The sequence below is a fragment of the Saccopteryx leptura genome, chromosome 2 (genome assembly GCF_036850995.1).
Source record: "Saccopteryx leptura isolate mSacLep1 chromosome 2, mSacLep1_pri_phased_curated, whole genome shotgun sequence".
Lineage (NCBI taxonomy): Eukaryota > Metazoa > Chordata > Mammalia > Chiroptera > Emballonuridae > Saccopteryx > Saccopteryx leptura.
The window spans coordinates 281,475,206-281,482,125 of record NC_089504.1 but is presented as its reverse complement, the minus strand read 5'-3'; the positions used below and the strand labels follow the sequence as shown (position 1 = coordinate 281,482,125).

The 6,920-nt window shown below is 45.0% G+C and overlaps 1 long non-coding RNA gene across 1 annotated transcript; it reads right to left on the bottom strand.

Annotated features, from left to right (window-relative positions):
* Window positions 1–1,445: 1,445 nt before the first annotated feature.
* LOC136390918 (uncharacterized) lies at window positions 1,446–3,462 on the bottom strand. Its single transcript, XR_010748789.1, has 2 exons — window positions 3,320–3,462; window positions 1,446–2,910 (listed from the first exon to the last, which is right to left on the bottom strand). It is a non-coding gene; the product is annotated as an uncharacterized lncRNA (long non-coding RNA).
* Between the last annotated feature and the right edge of the window lie 3,458 nt (window positions 3,463–6,920).

The following is a 6,920-nucleotide window of genomic DNA, read 5'->3' as shown; positions in this document are numbered from 1 at the left end:
GGGCGGAAAAACCAGTGTGGTTTTTAGGGGAAGATTTGAGGGAGAGAGGATGAGGCAATTCACTAGGCTAAATTGAGGGGAGAGGCTGAATAAGCTTGGGGTGATTGTCCCAGAGACCTAACTCTGTACAGTCAGATTAGACACTCTCCCCAGATCCTGCTCCATCCCACTCCCTCAGGTTGTCTATTTTTATGAAGAATTGAAGGTTACTCCAGCCCCTTTCACTCCTTATCCCTTCACCCCCACCTCCCACTAAAACAGATCAACATCCGAAGGCAGGGGCATGTCTAACCAGGAGGAAGGAAACCATCTCAGGTCACCAATGTCTCCTTATCTCTCCAGCCTCATCCCACTTCCCACCTTCACCCCTCATTTACTTCTGGCCCAGCTCTGTCCCCTGCTTCCCCCTCTGACCTAGAAATCACAAATGGTTCCCCCTGTCGAGGTCAGAAAGGGAAGCTGGTTGGAGAAGCCAGCCTGTCTCCCAGTCAAGGTAGGAACCCCTGGAGGAGAGCTGGGCAGATACAGAGGTTCTTAGAGAAGGGAAACAACAATGGGAGAGGCAGGAAAGAAAAGAGAGATCAGTGACAGGGCATCTGATGTCTGGAATCTCCAGATGGACATCTGGGTTCCAGCTCTGTGTCCTGCTCTCTGACAGTGTCCTGCCAGCAGACCAAATTCAAATGTCATCAGAGTAGCAGCAGAGGCAGGACCAGAAGGCAATCCAGGGAGCTCCACTGAGATCCCACACCCGTGGGCCACAGAGTTCCCTCTGCTCCTTGCTTTGTGGTCTATTTGGTTCATTAGGCCCAGGTGTCATATACGCTCCAGCTCTCTCAATCACATGCATTTGATAACACCTGCCCTTTAGAATGCTAAGAACTCAGATGTCCTATGTTCTTCTGAGAAGGATAGCGGCCACTATATTTACTGCCCCTCCCACTCCCCTTCATGGCCATGCTGATGAACCTACATCATTCCTAGACACTGCCAAGCCAGCCAGTCCCTGGCCTAAAGCTGGAAATGTTGTGGAGGGGTTCCCAGAAACTTCCTGTCTTCCAGAGACATGCAGAATCAGTTTAGGTCATGAAAATGCTCAAACCTCTGGGCCAGAGGGAAAGCCCTAGGGGACCTACCTTTGACCTCTCAGTCAGAAGGACTGTTCCTCCCAGGCAAGGGCCCTTCATGCTCATGTTCATAGTACTCACTTTCCCTAAGATGAGTAATTGGTTTCTGGTTCCTACAGCAGATACTTTTCCTTTCCTTGCCCCCTCCCCACCTAGTTCTACAGGCAACTCTGCCCATTCTTTAAGGCTGGCTTAGAAGGCACAGAGAATGTCCTAGAGAGAGACCTAGATGAACAAAACAGTAAGAGACACCTAAGGAAAATGGAAGACCTGATGCAGAAAGGAAGGAAGCACAAAAAGCAAACTTTAGCTCAGCCCATAAGCCACCTCCCAAGGTCTGTTACTTCGTTACTCTGGAATTCTACTTTATCAGAAGTCTCTTGAAGTAAGTGAGTCACTGCCCTGGGCTTGGAAAACTAAGTGGAAAACCACAATAATTTGGGCCTGATTAATTTGAGATGTATTGACTGTGGACAAAAGTTTACCTTTGCACTATCAATACAAAAGGCATTTGTTTCATAAATTAAGAGTATACACAATATTGCTAAGGGTGGCATATCTGCTCTACCTAAACCAATCCTTTTCAAGCACTTTAGGAATTTCCATTTAAAAGTAGTGAGTGTATGGGCTAATTATTATCAATTCTTATGTATTTGTTAAAGAAACATCTGCAAGACCTTTTACTTGGTGACCTTTTATAAGACATTAGTTTGAGGCACTAAATATGTACTTAAAAATAATAAAATTGCATTTCTTTATGAAAAAAGAGATCTCTTCTGTAATTCAGATTTCTATACTTAATACTTGCCTCTCTCCCAAACTGAGGTATTGAAATCTGTGCTGAAGCACGATTTGGCTTATAGAGAAAACAAGAGCAAGCCCTGGCTGAGTAGCTCAGTGGATTAGAGCTTGTCCCCGATATGCCAAGGCTGGGAATTCCATCTTCAGTCAGGGTGTATGCAAGCATCACCAATGAATGCATAAGTAAGTGGAACAACTAATTGGTTTCTCTCTCTCTCTCTCTCTCTCTCTCTCTCTCCTTTCCTCTCTCAAATCAATTTTTTTTTATTTTAAACAGAGAAAGCTTTAAAAAAGAGGACAGGAGACAGGAATAGGAGGGAAATAATCTGGAAGCAGATGGTATCAGTGGAGAAAGCTAGAAGAGAAAAAGTTCAAGTGTAAAATGATCTAGAAGAAAATATAGTAGGGCCTCCTTTCTCATGGCTGAACCCAGCCCAAGAGCCACAAAGGGTTGTTCAGGTCAGGAAACAGCATATCAGTCTATTGAGACCCAAATCTTTGGGCCCACTTCTAGTTTTTGTTTCAGACCAAAATCAGGCCATTCTAAATCGGAGGGGGTGAGAGAAGAAGATGGTGGGCTGAAAGGCCCCTGTCGTCAGCACCAATTAACGTTCTATACTGTGTGCAGAGCCCTGTTCTGGGTGCTTTCTTTGGTGGATGGAGGAAAAAGTAAAAGCAATCCTTGAGACTCACCATGTAGCAGACTTCAGAAACCTTCATGGATTGGGGGGGGTTGGGCAGGAGGGAGGGGCCTTATGGGCTGGAGAAGGAGGGGTTGATGGGTGGTGTGCATTCCTCCAGGGTTCCATGGGAGTGGGAGAGAGGAAGACACCCACACTTACAACCATATGCCAGGATCTTGGAATAGCAGTCAGAAGTCAGTTCCTGGACCCTTTATTACAACAGCAGTAGTGATGGTTAATGTAGCAATAATTGTGGGAGCATTAATGGCAGCTTGCTTTGTGCCATAACTATGCCAAACCTTTATTTGTATAGTCTCGTGTTGTTGTTTTTTTGTATTTTTCTGAAGCTGGAAATGGGGAGAGACAGTCAGACAGACTCCCGCATGCGCCCTACCGGGATCCACCCGGCACACCCACCAGGGGCGATGCTCTGCCCACCAGGGGGCGATCTCTGCCCCTCCGGGGCGTCGCTCTGCCGCGATCAGAGCCACTCTAGCGCCTGGGGCAGAGGCCAAGGACCCATCCCCAGCGCCCGGGCCATCTTTGCTCCAATGGAGCCTTGGCTGCTGGAGGGGAAGAGAGAGACAGAGAGGAAGGAGGGGGGTAGGGTGGAGAAGCAAATGGGTGCTTCTCCTATGTGCCCTGGCCGGGAATCGAACCCGGGTCCCCCATACGCCAGGCCGATGCTCTACCGCTGAGCCAACCGACCAGGACCTGTATAGTCTCATTTGATCTAACCTCAGGGCCTTGTATCTTGAGAATTCCTCTGCCAGGGTCACGTTTTCCTACTTATTCACAAGCCCGGCTTCCTCACTTCATGCAGACTGCTCCTTAAACATGGCCTCCTCAGAAAGGCCCTCACATGTCACCTCAAATAAAATAACTGGCACTTCTTTCCCTATTGTCTTTGATTTTATTTGTAAATATTTACCACCTCAAATTGAGGTAGATAGAGAGATAGAAGAATATAGTGATATATAGATGATAAATAGATAGATAGATAGATAGATACGTTCATACATACGTACATGCATAATATACAAAAATATATACATATAATTCAAATATCTATACAGCTGTTGTTAGTTTATTGGTTTATACTTTTTTGGTTTATCTGCCCAACTCCTTCTCCAGAGTAAGTTTCATGCACACAAGGATTTTGTGTGTGCGTGTTCATCACCTTTATCTTTAGCACCTAAAATATGCCTGGCACATATTAATTAGACAATAAATGTTGGTGGGATGACTGAAAGAATCCTCATAATCCAATAAGATGTATACTATTATTATCTTTAATTTATATATGAGAAAATTAAGCCTCAGAAAGGTTAAAAAAAATTTCAAGTGAGAGGAGGAGAGACAGAGAGACAGACTCCTGCATGCACCCCAACCAGGAGCCACTGGCAAGCCCCCTATTTACAATGCTTTGTTTATCTAGGGCTGTTGGCTTGGCAACTGAGCTATTTTTAGCACCTTTGGTGGAGGCTCCAGGGAGCCATCCTCAGCACCCAGGGCCAATTCCCTCAAAACAATTGAGCCATGGTGCAGAAGGGGAAGAGAGAAAGAGATAGAGAAAGGGGAGGGGAAGGGATGAAGAAGCAGATGGTCCCTTCTCCTGTGTACCTTGACTGGGAATCGAACCCAGAATATCCACACACCAGGCCAACGCCCTACCACTGAGCCAATTAGCTAGGGCCAGAAAGGTTAAATTATATATTCAAAGTTTTGCAAGTAGTAAGCATCCAGCCTGAATAGGCAGTGGCACAGTGGATAGAGCATCTGCCTGGGATGCTGAGGACCCAGGCTCAAACCCCAGGGTTGCAGACTTGAGCATGGGCTCACCAGCTTGAGCACAAGGTTGCCAGCTTGAACATGGGATCATAAAACACTACTCTATGGACACTGGCTTAAGCCCAAAGGTTGCTGGTTTGAGCAAAGGGTCGCTGGCTTGGCTGGAGTCTCCTGATCAAGGCACATATAAGAAAACAATCAATGAACAACTAAAGTGCTGCAATGAAAAACTGATGCTTCTCATCTCTCTCTTCCTGTCTGTCTGTCTGTTCCTGTCTATCCCGAGATTTCTCTCTCCTTAACAACGACAAAAAAAAAGTGATAAGCATCCAAATAAAGATTGAAACCTAGACTAGTCAGGCTACAGGGCCACCTTCTAACCACTATGCCACCCTCTTTTGCAGCTACAGGGACAGGACAACTGTGGACACAGAGAAAGTTGGCCAGGCCCATGATTCACTGAACTGGGGAAGCTGCAAAGGAAACCAGGAATTTGTGGATGATGAATCTTTGAGCAGTAGAAGCTAGGCAGAGCCTGTGATTAGAACCAGAGAAAGGGGGAGGGTATGATCTTAAAGATGCAGTAGCAGGTTAGGAAAAAAGATACAAAGATAGTCAAGAAACTGCTAGATGAACCGGTGAAAGAATCTTACTACTGGATGTACGATTATATAGATGTTCAGGCCAACTTCTGGCCCAGGTAGAATGCTTTTCATGGCATTTCCCTGCTATCTAATAAATCAAAAACATGATGATTCATCAGAGACAGATGACAAGATAAATATCCATAACACTAAGAATGCAATAAAAAAAATAAGGAATGATTAGATTAGTGTCAAAGGAAAACATTTAATACAAAGTGAGTCTTTTAAAGACATCCTTGACTCCAGTGAATTCAGTAGAAAAATTTTCCCAGATTCTCCAAAAAGCATTCTTATATAATTATTTAACTGTATTAAAATATAGAAAATAATTTTATATTGCTCAGCTTATTTTATGAGCCAAATATGGTTTTGATAGAATTTAATTTAAAATATGTATAACACCCTGGCCAGGTAACTCAGTTGGTTAGAGCATCACCCCACTATGCCAAAGCTATAGGTTTGATCCCCAGTCGGGGCACATACAAGAATCAACCAATGCATGCATAAATAAGTGAAACAACAAATCTATGTTTCTCTTTCTCTCCCTTCCATTCTCTCTAAAATCAATCAATAAATAAAATATGGGTAATTTGACTACCACCAAATAGTAGAGTGCAAGAAAAGTACAGTACATTATACAGAAAACTGACAACTAACATTCACTAAAAAGATGATTAAATAATTATTTCATAAAATGATGAGGTTATCAGTAAAATTTAGCATCTATTACTGATTTAAATGTTAGAGGAGCCTGGCCAATGGTGGTGCAGTGGATAGGGTGTGGACCTGCAACACTGAGGTCTCAAGTTCGAAACCCTGAGGTCACCAGCTTGAGCTCAGGCTCATCTGGTTTGAGCGCAGTCTCATCACCTTGAGCGTGGGGTCACTGGCTTGAGCATGGGATCATCAATGTAATCCTATAATCCTTGGCTTGAGCCCAGAAACTGTTGGCTTGAAAGTCAAGGTCACTGGCTTGAGCAAGGGGTCACTCGGTCTGCTGTAGCCTCCCAGTCAAGGTTCATATGAGAAAGCAATCAAAGAACAACTAAGGTGCTGCAACAAATTGATGCTTTTCATCTCTCTTCCCATCTGTCTGTTCCTATCTGTCTCTCTCTCTGTCTCTCTTGCAAAAAAAAAAAAAAAAGAGTTAATCCAATTCATGGGTGAGACAAAGGACTGCTATAAACCTAGATGTTGTCTTAAACTCACTGACAAACACTTGCCCTAAGGTCCAGAGAAGGGCCAGCAGCTTGAAAGTGCCATGGATGTATGAGAAGGAACTGAATTGTCTAACTTCAAGTTGAGGGTTGTAGGGACAGCTCTCTCCAGGACTGCAGTGTCAGCAGGCACCATTTTTCGTTTTTTTTTAATTCAGTGAGAGGAAAGCAGGCAGAGACAGACTCCTGCATACACCCCAACCAGGATCCACCCAGCAAGCCCACTAGGTGCAATGCTCTGCCAATCTGGGGCGTTGCTCCATTACTCAGCAACCAAGCTCTTCTTAGCTTCTGAGGTGGAACCAATTAAGCCATCCTCAGCAGCCAGGCCAACTCACTTCAATAGAGCCATGGCTGCAGGAAAGGAAGAGAGAGAGAGAGAGAAGTGAGAGGGGGAGGGGTGGAGAAGAAGATGGGCACTTCTCCTGTGTGTTCTGACAGGGAATCGAACGCAGGACATCCACACACTGAGCTGATGCTCTAGCACTGAGCCAACCAGCCATGGCCCACTGTTCCTTTCTTGAGCCCTTTCCTCACACAGCCTGCAGGTACAGGTGAATGCCAAATCTGAGTTATGACTAACCTGGCTGACACTGCTAGCCTCACCCTAGTGATTTCCTGATGCCCTGCCCCACCCCATTCAGGCTCCAGGCCTCA